Raw genomic sequence first — 15214 nt, forward strand, 5'->3', positions numbered from 1 at the left:
ATACTTTAAGGAAGACCTTCCCAGGGCTTTATGTACCCATTAAGTACTCTGCTTTAAGTGAGATCAGGCTGGGTTTTGAGGTGGGATCTTGTTTGGAGAGGAAGGAGGTGTTCCAGAGTCAGGGGAGTGCCTGGGTCAGGGATTCAGGCTGTCAACCCCAGGAGTTATTACATGGAAGACCTGGAGGTGAGGGAAGAGGTGGGGACCTGAGAGAGGAGAGGAAGCCTAGGGTGATGGAGAGAAAGCTGGGCTGTGGAGAGCTGGCTGTGCTCAAGGCTGAGTGGGCCACCTTATAAAGCAGTAGTTTGCCAGAAGCTCCTGCATTCTGAGTCTAAGCACTGAGGCCCATGACTCTGCACCTGGTCTATACAAGTAAACAACCACCACCTGCCTGGCACACACTGACAAATACAGCAATCACGCTAATAAAAATGACCACCTGTGAACTTGCTGCACTTAGCAGAAGCCCATGGATGCATGAACATATCAAACTCAAATCAGAGAAAGCAGGCCCAAGAGCTTTTCTGAGACACCAGACCACTGAATGGAGGAACCCCCTCACCAAGACCCAGAAAAAGAGGAGCACCCCAAGACCGGACTTGGGATCCCAGACCCAGCCACCTGGTAGCTGGTCAAGCCTTGCCCAGGAAAGTAACCACAGTGACAAACTTCCCAATCTGCCCTCAGGCCTCAGCAGATGCAGTTTCTCCTGCCTGTGATGACCTTGGGTGACCCACTCCAAACTGATGTTCTGAAGCTGCTGACCATCCAGACCCTAGCCTAGAACAAGTTCCTGCCCTTCAACAGCTCTGCGTCCTGAGCAAGATTGGTCTGTAATGGCATCTGACCACCTGCAGGGACTGCATGCCCGCCTTCTCTGGGCCTTTGCTCAGTTCAGCTTCCTAAACCCTGTGGCCACCCCAACCCTTTCATAGTCTTTCTGTAACACACACACACACACATACACACACACACACACACACACACATAGATACACACACACATACATACACACATGCATACACACACACACACATACACACACACCCACATACATACACACACATACACATATACACACACATGTATATACACACACTCACACATGTATACATACCCACATACATACACACACATACACACATACCCGTATAGATACACACGCACATACATACACACACATACATACACACACACATACATACCCACATACATACACACATGTGTGTGCAAGGTGTGGTGTGTGGCTGGAGTGTCATGGACACTAGAAATCAAGACAGGAGTAAAAGAACGCATGTGAGGGCTCCTGGCACTGGGGCGGACACTGACACTTTGGGCCTGCTGCTGGCGAGGCTCGCTCACTGCACAGAGCCCAAAGCCACCTTTGGTGTATTGGGCTCGCTCCCCTTTGGCACTGGCCGGGGCGATGGGAATTCTTGTAGGACATGGGCAAAGATTTGACATTGGCAGGACCTTGTAACAGGACAGAGAGGAGCAGCAGCATCCCAGGTCCGCTCAACATGCACAGCAGGGACGGGTGAGATGACCTTGGTCATCCGTCGGTGGAAGAATGACCTGAGGTATTAGTGTTGCAAGGAAAAGTTTGACACAAGTCTGTCCTTTCTCCTTGTCCTGCACTCCATGTCTCCTGGGGCTCACACCCTTTCACCAGCCATCCCTGTGGTCTGTCCCCACTGCTGTGGCCAGGGTTTGAGCTGAGATGAGGCCTGCTGGTGGCAGCTTCATATTCCCTGACCACAGGAGCTGGCTCAGGCGGCCCAGCCAGACGGGCCAGTCGGAGCCAGGGAGTCTCTCCTGTGCTCCCTGGAGCTGTTGGGAAGACCCACTTGTATGGGGAGAGGCTTCAGGTCTTGAGGATGTTTGGCCAGGGGCCACCTGGGGGATCTGCGGACGGTAGCACACCTACAAGAGGGAGGGCCTATTCCTAGGACGACCTCTGCGTCCCTGACTCTCCAGCCTGGATGATGTTCATGATATCACTGAGCGAATAGCAGGTCCCACATCTTCCCGTCCTCGCTGGTGCTGGCCGGCACACCGTACGCTTGCGGCGTACACAAAAGCCTCGGGAGACATGAAGATGTTTACAGGGTTCCTTCTGGGGGAAGTTTTGCAGTAAAGGTCATTTTGTTCTCTTGATTTGTGTCAATTTCCTACTTTTATTTTTTACAACCAACATGTATTATTCGTGTCATAGCAAAGCATTGATATGTGAAGAAAAGAACTTCTGGTCGGGACTCGGACACCAGAGTCTGGTCTCTAGAGCTGTGGGGGTGGACGAGGGAGAAGGGCAGCACTGCTTCACGCTTGACCACTCTGAATGGACGACGCAGCAGACGCATCCACTGTGATCACCCAGCGTCGTCCATTTTCCTGCGGCCTTGTGTGCCAGTCCCAGATCACTCCACATGCGCGCAGGTCGGAAAGGACCGCGGAGGAGCACAGTGGAGCGCGGACTGGCAGAGCACAGGACCGTAGCCTTCTTCCCCTCTGCTGAGGGCTCCTGGGCTTGCTATTTTCTGCCTTGGCCCAGGAACTCAGGGCTATGGCTCTTGCTCCTAAAACTCTTGCTTGCATCTACTGAGTCTCTGGCCTCCTTTCTAAGGGCAGGTCCTCCTAGATCCCAGGTCCTCCACAGCTCAGATCTGAGATTCCTGGGTTATAGTCATCTTCATCATTTCTAATAGATTTATATATATATAGCTTTAAACCCTTTAATATTTCATATTTAATATTTCTAATAGATTTATATATATATAGCTTTAAACCCTTTTAATATTTCATTGTATTATGTTATATTACATTATATTTTATCGTATTATATAATTTTTCTTAGGTAGGAAGAAAGGTAAAAACATTGATAAACTAGCCTTTTTTTTTTAAATCTTTTTTTAATTTTATTTATTTTCATTTTTACAGACTGCATTTTGATTCATTGTACACAAATGGGGTACAACTTTTCATTTCTATGGTGGTACATGAAGATTTATTAAAGTATAATTTATATACCATAAAACTTCCTCAGCTTTAGGCACACAATTCAATGGTTGGTAGCAAATTTTCAGAATTCTGCGATCTAGTGTTGGGACATTTCTATCACCTAGAAAGGTCCCCTTTGCCCCCTGGCATGGGCTTCTTATTCCCCAGCCCCAGGCAACCAGTAATCTGTCCCTACAGATTTCATCCTTGTCTGGATATTCCATACAAAGAGGCTGACGTAGCAGATGCCTCTTGCACCTGGCTTCTTCCACTCGACTCACTGTCTTTGGCTCCCTCCACCCGAAGACACGTGTCACTACTTTGTTTCTGTCCCACCACGGTAGCATTCCACCGTATATGTGAGCACTGACTGTCCGTCCAGTCATCAGCTGAGGGACATCTGGATTGTCTTCACATTTTGACTGTTTTCCTAAGTGCCTCTGTGAACATGTGTGCGTGTCTTCATATGGATGCTTTTATTTCCCTTAAATTTCTAGCAGTGGAGTTACTGGGTCTTGTGGTAAATTGGGGTTTAACCTGTTAAGAAAGTGCCCAAGTATTTCCCAACGTGGCTGCACCATTTCATACTCCCATGAGCAGGGTCCCTGGAGTCCACTGTCTCCAGGTTCTACACTCACCATCGTGATTACAGCTGCTCTAGAAGGTGTGGAGTGGTATTTCTTTGTGGTTTTAAGCAGCATGTCCCTACGCAGAGTCACTGTTTTTATTTTCAATAGCCACAGTGGCCTTATGTAACTCTCATTTTCTTGTCTCATGATTAAGTCCTTTTATAACAGAACCACAATTTAGGGACTGTGTGACTTGGTGCAATGTGGAGGGCCTGCAGGACTGGGAAGGGAGGACTGGCTTGTAGAGAATTGTCAGGGAAGCAGAGCCCAGAGCCCTGGAGCACACAGGAACTAGGGTCCTTCCAGGAGCACGTGAACACACTGTGGAGTACTTGCGAGGTCGGGTCCTTCTTGGAGCACATGAGAGCTCAGGGTCCTCCCTAGAGTACACATGCCATTTCAGGGTCTTCCCTGGAGAACCTGTGAGCTCAGGGTCCTCCCTTGGTCTTAGAACACCAGCAATATTGTTTAGGAGCCATGAATTGAAAAACTGCAGGCACTTGCTCTTATTTCCTACACTGTTTTGAAGTAATACTTTAAGAACCACACACTGAAGTTTTTGCTGTGCTCTTTCACTAATGCCTCTGTTGTTTGTTGAGGTTGGCCAGAAATCTCTGCACAAATGAATCACGCTGTTTCTCATAGGACTCAGCTTGGTTTGTAAGTCTCTGGGGTTTCCTAACCATCCACAGTTGCTCTGCATTTTGGGGACTAAAGTTCAGGAAAATTATAACCTCTTTTTTGGCCTCCCTTCTTTTATTTTCACTTCAGTTCCATTACAACTGCTTGTTGTGGTTCCCTCCAGCACAAGGGGAGAGACAGGAGGAGCCCTGATGCTAATCCTTCACAGACACAGGCACATCTGCATGTGAGCACATGTCAGAGATGGGTATCAAGCCCTTCCTGTTCACACAAAAGTGCTGCGTGGGGAAAAACATCATGCTACTTGGCTTTGAAACTCTCACACAAGCATCTGTAGGAAAAAGTGACATCCCAGGATTTGTCATTTCCCACTTGGCAAATGACACACAACTCCTTCCAGAAAGTAGTGCTCTGCCTGAAGGAGTCTACAGCCCTGACTTCTCCCTGAAGCAGAATGGGGCCCCACTGAGTGGTCCTTCTCACCAGCAGATGAAAGAAGGCCCCCCACTCTTCGATGGACCCAGGATGTTGAAATTGGAAAAGCCTAGATACTTTGACTACAGCTACTTTGCCAAATAAACATCCTGAGAATACTGAGAGTTCTGGAATGAATCCTCTTGGCCACAGGATGAACTCGTTATTAAACGTCAGCTCGTCAGAAGCTTTGTGTCATGTTGCCAGCATCTCTCCCCCATTAAGCTCTCCAAGTATCCTTGAAAGATGGGGGGCTTCGTTAGTTAAAAAGATTGCTTTATATACAGGAGAGTCTGTGCTCCCTAGAGTCCTCCCGGGAAGGGCCTCCTGGCTTTCAGATGTGCTCAGGAGTCTTCCATCCGCTGCACTACAGCACACTCCCGAGAGCCCTCGAGTCTACCCACGATGTCAAAATCCACCCAGTAACTTCCTAACGTAGACATCTTGGGTTATCCTGGATCCCATTCCTCTGTCATAACCCAGCACTGCACTTTTTAAAAGTAAAAAATGTTGTGCTTGCTTTGACAGCACACACGCCAAAACCATGACAACACAGAGAAGGTTCGCGTGGCTCCTGCGGAAGGATGACATTCGAATTCTTGAAGGGTTTCATATATTTATGAAAATTATAGAACACTGAAGAAAGAAATTGAAGAATATGTTCCATATTACAAAAGTGATTTATAGAATCAATGTAATCTCCATTAAAATGCAAATGAAATTCTTCACAGAACTAGAAAGAACAGTCCTAAAAGTCATATGGAAGAATACAAGGCCCAGAATAAGCAAAGCAAGCTTAAGCCAAACAGAACAGTGCTGGAGGCATCTCAGTACACAATTTTAAATTATACTGCAGAGCTGGGGAACAAAACCAGCATAGTACTGTCATAAAAACAGACACACAGACCAACAGCACAGGCTGGAAGACACAGAGGAAAACCCACACAGATGCAGTCATCTCATCATTGACAAAGATGCCAAAATCACTACGCTGGAGAAAAGAGCCTTCTTAAAAAATGGTGCTGGGAAAATTGAACATCCATATGTAGAAGAATGAAACTCTCCCTGCACAAAAGTCAACTCAAAATGAAGTAGAGACCTAGGAATTAGAGCAGAAACTGCACAAGTGCTAGAAGAAAACGCAGGGTCAACACGCCAGCATGTAGGCAGACAGGGACTTTCTCCAAGGACCCCTAAAGCTCAGGAAATAATGCCAGGAGTTAACGCATGGGGTGGCATCAGGTTAAAACGCTTCTGTACAGTAAAGGAAACAACTAAGAAAATGAAGAGATAACCCACAGAATGGGGGAAAATCTTTGTCAGTTACTCTTCTAATGACAATTAATATCCAGAATATATAAAGAACTCAAAAAACTTAACAACAACAAAAAACCACACACACAAATGATAAAATCGATATATGGGCAAATGAACTAAATACACACTTCTCAAAAAAATAGCTACAAATTAGGAATGAATATATGAAAAACTTCAAAATCTTTAGCAGTCAGGAAAATGCAATTCAAAATAACACTGAGATTTCATCTCACCTCAGTCGGAATGGTGATCATCAAGAATACATATAATAATAAATTCTGGAGAGGATGTGAGGAAAAAGGAACACTTTTACACTGCTGGTGGGATTGTAAACTAGTACAACCACTATGAGAATGAGTATGGAGTTTCCTCCAAAGACTAGAAATGAAGCCATCAGAAGACCCAGGCATCCCACTCCAAAGGCTTGCAGCCAGCACGCTGTTGAGACACCTGCATACACGTTACAGCAGCACCATTCACAGTGCCAAGTTATGGAACCAGCCTTGGTGTCTGTTGAGAGATGAATGGATAAATAAAATGTGCTATATATACACAATGGAGTTTTATTCAGCCATAAAGTAGAATGAAATTATGTCATCTACAGGAAAATGGGTGGACCTTGAGAGCATTGTGTTGAGCAATGTAAGTCAGACTCAGAAAGTCAAAGGTCATGTGTTTTCTCTCCTGTGGAAGGTGGAGATGAAAATAAGGAAAAAGGGGAGCATCTCATGAAAAAAAAAAAAAAACAGTAGAGCAGAGGGAGAGGATAGGGGGAGGCAGAAGTGGGAGGGAGAGACAAGGTACTGGGAAATGAAATTGACCAAATTGTTAGGTGCATGTATAAACACGTCACAGGGAATCCCACCATTATGTATAATCGTAACACACAATATACATAAAATAAAAGATTAAAAATAAATACAAATAAACAATTTTTAGAGGAAGTTTTATGTTCACAGTAAAATTGAGAGGAAGATGCGAGATTTCTCGCCTACAGGCACCACCGAGCCCGCCATCAGCATCCCCTTGTCCCCGGGAGGTGTCCTGCTGCCGTCAGTGAACCCACATTGGCGTGTCGTCATCACCCAGGCCCGCAGCGTGGAGGAAGGACACTCCAGGTGTTCGCAGCCTGAGTTCCAGCAAATGTTGACTGACAAGGACCCCCCACTGCAGACGTGGAGTGGACGGAACGTGGTGGTCTCGCTGCCCCAGGCGTCCTGGCGCGCTCTCCCCGGTGACCTCTGGCAACCACTGGTCTTTATCGGAACCAAACGATAGGTAGCCACTCCAGATCATTCTCTTTCCCTGAGCAATGAGCATTTCAGGTCCTCTCTGTCTTCATGCTTGAGAACCCACTTCCTTAAGCACTGAATGATATCATATTTCTGCTGTGTTCGTTTATCCGTTGACCTACTATATACAATTGTGAATAAAGCTGCTATGAACATCTGTGTGCGTGTTTTCACGTGGACTGAGCTCGTAGCTCATTTGGGTAGATACCACAAGCAGGATTGCTAGATCATATGGTAAAAGCATGGTTAGTTTTTTTTAATTTGTTCTAATTAGTTATACATGACAGTAGAATGCATTTTGACACATCATACACAAATGGAGTATCACTTCTTGTTCTTCTAGTTGCACGTGATATAGAATCACACCAGTCATGGAGTCATATGTGCACATAGGGTAATAATGTCCAATTCATTCTACCATCCTTCCTCTCCCCAGACCCCTCCCCTCCCTTCACTCTCCTCTGATTAATCCAAAAGTATGGTTAAGTTTAAAGAGGCTGCCAAATGGTCTTCCCAAGTGGCTACACCACTTTGCATTCCAAACAACCATGAACGAGGGCCCCTACTGCTTCACATCCTCACCAGAATTTGGTGTTTTCAGTGTCCTGGCTTTTGGCCACTCCAGTGGACATACTGTGGTATCTCATTGTTGTTCTAACTTGTCTTCCCTGATGACACATGGTGCTAAGTTGAATGTTTCGTGAAAAGCAATTTCACGAAATAACCTGGGAAAGCTAATTTTGTTAGACTTTCTTTTACTTGCTTAATTTACGACTGAGAATTATTTCATATTGATTTAGTTATGGAAGAGACCACCATCATTCAGTGCTCAGAAACACAAGAGGTCTTTGTGGGACCTCTCAGGCCTCACATCCAATTACAAGTCTGCCCCTCCCTCTTCCCAAAGTCACAGTTTGCTCAGCTCCTGCATAATCTCTGCAAACTCCAGCCATGGCCTCCAGGCCTCCTCTTGCCCTGCCTGCGTCAAGCTATGAGCTTTCTCGGAACAGGAAGTTGATGGTCTTTGCCCTGTGATGTGCTCCCAGCCAGTGCTTTCCCACCCTCTTCTGCCCCAAGCCTGCCAGTCTTCACGGTCACCATCTGTCCCTCAGACTCTGTCACTGTGGAACCCTTGGTCCCCAGTGGTTCCTATGTCCTGCTCTGCCTGCAGGACCCATCTCCAAGACCACCTCCTCATATTCTCCCCAACTCCTCTCTTCTCTCCCCACTCAAATACTTTCCACACCTCCCCACAGTGCATGTGTGAGTGTGTGTGTGTGTGTGTGTGTGTGTGTGTGTGTATGTGTATGTGTATAAGAGACAGAGAGCTGGTTCTCCTGCTAAGCTGGAGACCTCCTGAGGGCTCCTCTTTCCTGACTTATTCTCACTGTATGGTGGCACAGGCCTCAGATGTGAGTGGGAGGGGGTCCCACCTGCCCTCCTCACCCACCAACCTCCAAACTCTGCTCAGTATGAGGTCCCTCGGAACACTTTACTCTGCAGATGATAAACTCATGGAAGACAACACCCTGCAAGGTGAAGGCAGACGAAAGTGCTTCAGGAGAAGCTGGTGCGAGCTGGAGATGGCCATGCTTCTGCAGACACTTGGGAATGAACCAAACAAAGGAGCTTCATCACTTCTCTTAAGGCTTCCTGTCTATCCTACCACTAGTTATTTTTTCTACCTATATAACCACTCTTTTTTTTTTTAATTTGAAAATAGTATTTTAATCATGTTAGCCCAAGGGCTGGGATTATGGTTAAATGGTGGAGTACTTGCATAGCATGTGTAAGGAACTGGGTTCGATCCTCAGCACCACATATAAATAAATAAATAAAATAAAGGTATTGTGTCCACCTATGACTAAAAATATTTTTAAAAAATAATGTTAGCCCCACATTATATTCATAGAAAACAAGATTTCTTGACTCTTATAGATAACTACAGCGTCATTCCCTTAGAAGTTGCCATAACATCTTAGGGAGAAATTAAAAAGCAAAGCATGTTCTCATATAATCTTGACCCTATCTAAGTTCTCTTTTATGAAAGCAGGAAAAGCAGTTGTAAGTTGACTTCCTAAATCAATATGTACTTTTTATAATCTCCTAGGTAATTTTGGCACTAAAACAATGAGCAAGGGAGAAAGAAGCCAGTTAAGGATAACTATGGAAGTGGCTCATAAATAGATTAATGACATTGTGTATTTCTCTTTGTTGATATTAATTTTTAATGATAAAACTAATGCCCAAAAAAGACAAAGCATGAATTTGTATTGTGGTAAAATAACAGAGTTACACAATACTATATTTCACATGCTCAACAAGCTACAGAATTATGCAGGAAGAGAAGCTCATGCAGCACAATGCCAGCTAACGCAAGTAAATCAAGTTCACAGCAAAAGTCAACTGCCTTTCTGTGCAGACCAGTTAGCTCAACGCCCTGCTGGTCTGGCTGTTGCTGGTGGCCTCCCTTACCCCAGCCTTGCTGAGTCTCCCTCCCAACCTCCCTGCCAAGTTCACTCACCAGGACATGGCGCTTCCCCTCAGTCACTCACCCTTTGGGCCAAAAGCACTCACCCCTTTAACAGAGTGCACCTTAATGGGGAAGACTTGTGCAGTTGTCTCTGCTTCACACAGCCTTCACATCAATGTGGTCCTGGATTGCAAATTCCAACAGGGCAGAGGAGGTGTTCTTTGGTTCACTTTGAGTTGGGACATTCCCTGAAAATCCCATTCATCTGGCAGGAATGGAAGCGAAGAGGTCGTGCAGGTCCTGGCTCCTGCAGAGTGAGCATCTCTCTAGCCTACAGAATTAGCTGTCTTCTTATGGTGCCATCAGAAAGCAGCTTTTTCTTGTTTTGTTTTTTTTTTTTTTTTTCCTTTCTTTTTTTGTTTTCCATAACATCTAGTGTCTTCAATATTCCTGGCATTTGTGGAAATTCTCATAACTTAGTTACTTTCAGTGCGAAACAACAGTCTCTTTTTTAGATAGTAAAGCATGTAATCCTGTTTAACATTAGAACTCCATAGTTCATTTAAAATCCTCTCCCTTCTTGGATCAGGTCAGCCTCAGACCGCAACATCTGCACTGTGGTGGGGCTGGGGTGAGATCTGCCTCCTCTCTAGTGCTTAGTCTCCCTCTCCTTAACTGATAAAGAAGGATGTTTTTCTTTCCTTCTTTACAATCCTTATGCCTTCGATTATTTTTGGACCTCCTGTACAAGTTGTTTAGTAGCAGTCATACACATCCATGCCTTGTTCTACTGCTTTTTTTTTTTTTTTTTTCTGTAACTAAGCCAAATGTTTTATTTGTATAACTGAAGAAAATGTACAACTGGTACTGGGAGCTTCAAGGAGTTCTACAAGGAGGGTCTTGTGAACGGCTATTATTTAAAGTGCACAACAACCATCATCTATACAAGTGCTGCTCTTGGCCTCCATGGTTTTATTCTTAAGTCAGCATACAGAAAAGTGAATTCTTGTGCGTGTGCTCAATCTTCTATGAATTACCACATAACACGTGAGTGGATTTGGGTAACTACCACCACAATCACGATGCCAAGTATTTCAGTCACCCAAAACTCCAACCTTTCACAGTCACCCCCAACTACCGCCTCAACTCCACTTCAGCTGCAAACCACAGGTTTCAACATAATGTGCATTTGTGTAATTCATCTCTATATTTTCTAATTTCACTTGTGATTTTTAAAATTGTGCCCATTCATTATCAAAGACTATATTCTTCATGTGTTTGTGAAATTCCCAAATTCCTTTCACTAACTGATTTCTAATTTCATTCCATTGTGATCAGAGAACATTCTCTGGATGATTTCAACCCTTTAAATTTGCTGAGGCTTATTTTACAGCCCAGGACCTGGTACATTCTGGAGAATGTACTTGAGAAAATATATGTTCTGCTGTTGTTGGATGGCATGTTCTAGGTCTCACTGATTTACTGTAATGTTCAGGTCTTCTGTTTCCTGTTGTTCTTCTGGCTTGTTGCTCTATGTATTGTCTGAAGGGGGTAGTGGAGCCTCTATTACTGTTTCTTTCTTCAATTCTATCATGTTGTCTCATAGATTTGGGGGCTCTGTTGTTAGGTATATATATGTTTACAGATTTATGTCTTTTTGATGATTGACCCACTTAACATTGTATCATGTCATCTTTGTCTCCAGTAACAATTTGGTCATGAGGTCTATTTTGGTTCATGTTACCATAGCCACTCTCTCTTTTGGGTATTATTTGTATGGTATATTGTTACCTATTCTTTTACTTACTTCCTCTTTATGCCTTTGAATTTAAATATAGACATGCTTATAGATAAACTTCATAGTGGAGTCATGTTTATTTTCCATTCTTCCACTCTTTTGATAGAGTGGCTGGTACATTTACATTTAATGTAATTACTGATAAGGTAAGGTTTACATATTCCATCTTACCACTTGTTTCCTGTATATATTGGGGCCTCTATGTGTCTCTACTTCTTCAATACTGCCTTCTGCTTTATTGAACAGAAATTTTTTAATCTGCCATTTTAATTTCCTTACTGTTCCCTCCCCCACATGTACATGTGGGTGAAGAATTTCTTTTTTTTCTTAGTGGATGTCTCAGGAACAACAAAATCTGAAGATATTCATCTTTGTATTAATACTAACTTAATTTCAATTGTATATTTTAAACAAAATTTGCTCTAATGTAGCTTAGTCTCTCCTCCCCTTCTTTGTGCTATTATTGTCATACAAATGACACCTTTATATATTATAGTCCCATCAACACAGTTTTATGATTTTTGTTTACATACTCATATTTTAAATCATATAAGAAAAAACGAGCTGAGAATGAACATTCCAAGGTCACTGGCTCTTATGTCACTGTCTTTGGATACCTTTACCCTCTTCTTCACTTCTTCACGTGCCTTTGAGTTACTTTCCAGTGTCCCTTTATTTCAATTTGGAGACTCCCTCACTGACTCCCTCACTCCTCACTCACACACTTTTTTTCTTTCTTTCCTTTCCTTTTTTTTTTTTTTTGGTACCAGGGAATGAATCCAGGGCTGCTTAACCTCTGAGCTTCATCACAGCCTTTTCTTTCTTTCATTTTGAGACAGGGTCTTGCCAAGTTCCTTCCTCCTGCTTCAGCCTCCAGAGTCACTGGATGACAGGCATGTGCCTGTCATGCTGGATGACTCCCGTTAGCATTTCCTGTAAGGCAGGTCTACTAGTCATACACGCCTTTATATCTGGGTATGCTTTTATTTCTCTCAGAATCTTAAATGTGTCATCCCACCGCCTCCTGCCCATCATTGTTTCATAAAAGAAACTGGTTGCTAATCTTCCTGAGGATGAATTGTGCATGACAAGTTGCTTTTTTCTTGTTCTTTTCAAAATCATTTATTTGTCTTTCAACAGTTCAACCATAATCTGTCTGGTTGTTAGTTCATTCAATTTGGAATATGATGAACTTCTTGGATGTGTGTATTTAGTATTTCATCAAATTTGAGAAGTGCTCAGTCATTATTTCTTTAAAAATCTTTTTACTTTTCTTAATTCTTTTTCCTTCTGTTCCTCAGACGAGACAATCTCAGTGACCTATATTCAAGCTCACTGATACTTCCTTTGTCCAGTTCAAACTCAGTGCTGAGCCTCTGTAGGGAAATTTTAATTTAAGTTGTTTTACTTTTTGTTTTGGTACTGGGGATTGAACTCAGGAGCACTTAACCACTAAGCCACATTCCCAGCCTTTTTTTTTTTTCTTTTTTTGTATTTTATTTAGAGACAGGGTCTCACTGAGCTGCTTAGGGCCTGACTAAGTTGCTGAGGCTGGTTTTGATTCTGAGATCCTCCTGCCTCAGCCCCCACCACACTGGGATCACAGGCCTGCACCACTGTACCTGACCAGTTGTTTTACTTTTTAACTTCAAATTTTTCATTAGGTTCTTTTTTATAATTTAGATTTCTTTATTGATGTTTTCTAGTTGGTGAGACATTGTCACACTTTCCTTAATTCTTTAGACATGGTTTCCTCAAGTTCTTTGAACATATTTTTAGCAACTAATTTATGGCCTTTGTCTAATAAATTCAACATCTGGACTTCCTCAGACATTTCTGTGGGTTGGTTTTAATGTCTCTATGTATGGGCCATTTTTTTCCTGTTTCTTTCCATGATTTGCATTTTTTGTTGAAAGCCAGACATTTTAATTAATATAGTGTGGCAAATCTGAAGATCCTGTTCCCTTTCCTTCTCACGGTTTGTTGCTCTGCCTTTTTGTCGTTGTTGCTATTTGTTTGCTTAATGAATTTCTTGGACCGATTCTGTGAAGCCTGTGCTCCTGATGGGTATGACCACCGATGGGTGTGTTGCCTAGCAGGCAAGTTACAGCTCAGCCTTTGTCTTCACTTGCTGCACAGCAGAGCCTCACGATCCACCAGAGAAGAGAGACGGAGCCTTCTCAGGTCTTTGCTGTACATACACACAGCCTTGCATGTATGTGTGCCCTTCTCAGTTCCTGGAAATATGTTGGATCTTTTCAAAGCCCCTGTTGTCATCTTATTCACTAGTTTTTTCCTTTGATTTTGTTTTTGTTTTGTTTTGTTTGTTCGTTTAGTCTTTTGTTAGGCCCAAATTCAGCTGGGTATAATGTTAACCAGTCTTTGGTGAACACTGGTGACAGAACAGTCCTCCAAGAATGAGCTGAGCCAGGTCACATGAAGATGAGTTGAATCCAGAAGTCCAGTGAAGCTTTCCTGGGGAGCTGGCATCAGGTCGAACAGTGGCAGTTCTCCAGAGATGGGGCAGTTTTTCCCTTTCCAGTGGCTGCCAGGAAGAGCTAGTTTGAGGTTACTGTAGAGCTGGGGAAAGGGCTGGGAACAGACCAAGTTAAAACACCACAGAGCTCACTGTTCATACCGATAGTCTCTTGCTTTTCTTGAATAAGTATAAGTATAGAATCATTGAAGTCCTTAGTTAAATCCCAGAGTTCTGAAAAAGTTGATTTTGACTTTTCTCTTGTCAGTTTCTTGTTTTCCTGGAGGAGTGGGTGTGGAGGACCTTACCCTGCCTTTCCAGAATGTTCATTTCAGCAATTTACTCCGTCCTTCGTCCATGATCGGTCTCTCCTGTTATGGGAACAGTCCCATCCAAACACAAGCATGCTCTATTTTCTTCCTTCTTTAAAAGACAAAACACAATGACAACAAAACTCTTTGCCTCCATCTTCTGCCGAGCCTCTCTCCTTTCATTCCAGCAGAACTCTTCAAGAGAGTCAGCTGGTTCTCAGTGCCGCTCTGGAGCCCACTCGGTCACTCTTCTGCCCATTCCACTGCTCCACCAGTGCCCTCCTGCTGGTCACCAATTCCCCCCACATGGCCACATTCATGCTCATTTCTCGGTCCACCTTTAATCTGGCTGATCACCAGCGTCCGACCACATTGATCACTCCCTCCTCCCAGAAGCTCTTTTTCCTTTGTTCTCCAGGACATAATCCAAGCTGGCTTCCCCCTTCCTTCCTGCTTCAACCCACTCAGGGGTTATTGTCAGCTCTTGGACCTCTACGTGTTGCAGTGCCTGGACTCAGTCCTCGGACTCTCCTTCTCTACTTATGCTTACTCCCTGGACATTGCATCTGTCTCCTGACTTTAAATACCTCCTGTGTGCGTGCTGGTGACTTAGAAATTTCATATCTCTGGCTCTGACCTATGGCCTGGCTCCAGGCCTGTTTAGCCTGTCTCCAACAGGTAACCAAGAAGCATCTCAAGCCTGCTTGGCATGGAGGTCTGGCTCCTCCCTAACTCAGTTAGCAGCGTCCTTCCTGCCAGAGCGCAGACTGAAGTCTTTGGCACTGTCTTTGGTGCCTTTCAGACC

The 15214-nt window shown here is 43.9% G+C and overlaps 1 non-coding gene across 1 annotated transcript; it reads left to right on the forward strand.

The window, feature by feature from the left end:
- The first annotated feature begins 5254 nt into the window (after positions 1-5254).
- On the forward strand, positions 5255-5361 carry LOC124965902 (U6 spliceosomal RNA). The gene has a single exon (XR_007105284.1). It is a non-coding gene; the product is annotated as a U6 spliceosomal RNA (small nuclear RNA).
- Positions 5362-15214: the final 9853 nt, after the last annotated feature.

Source organism: Sciurus carolinensis, chromosome 15 (assembly GCF_902686445.1).
Source record: "Sciurus carolinensis chromosome 15, mSciCar1.2, whole genome shotgun sequence".
NCBI classification, from domain to species: domain Eukaryota; kingdom Metazoa; phylum Chordata; class Mammalia; order Rodentia; family Sciuridae; genus Sciurus; species Sciurus carolinensis.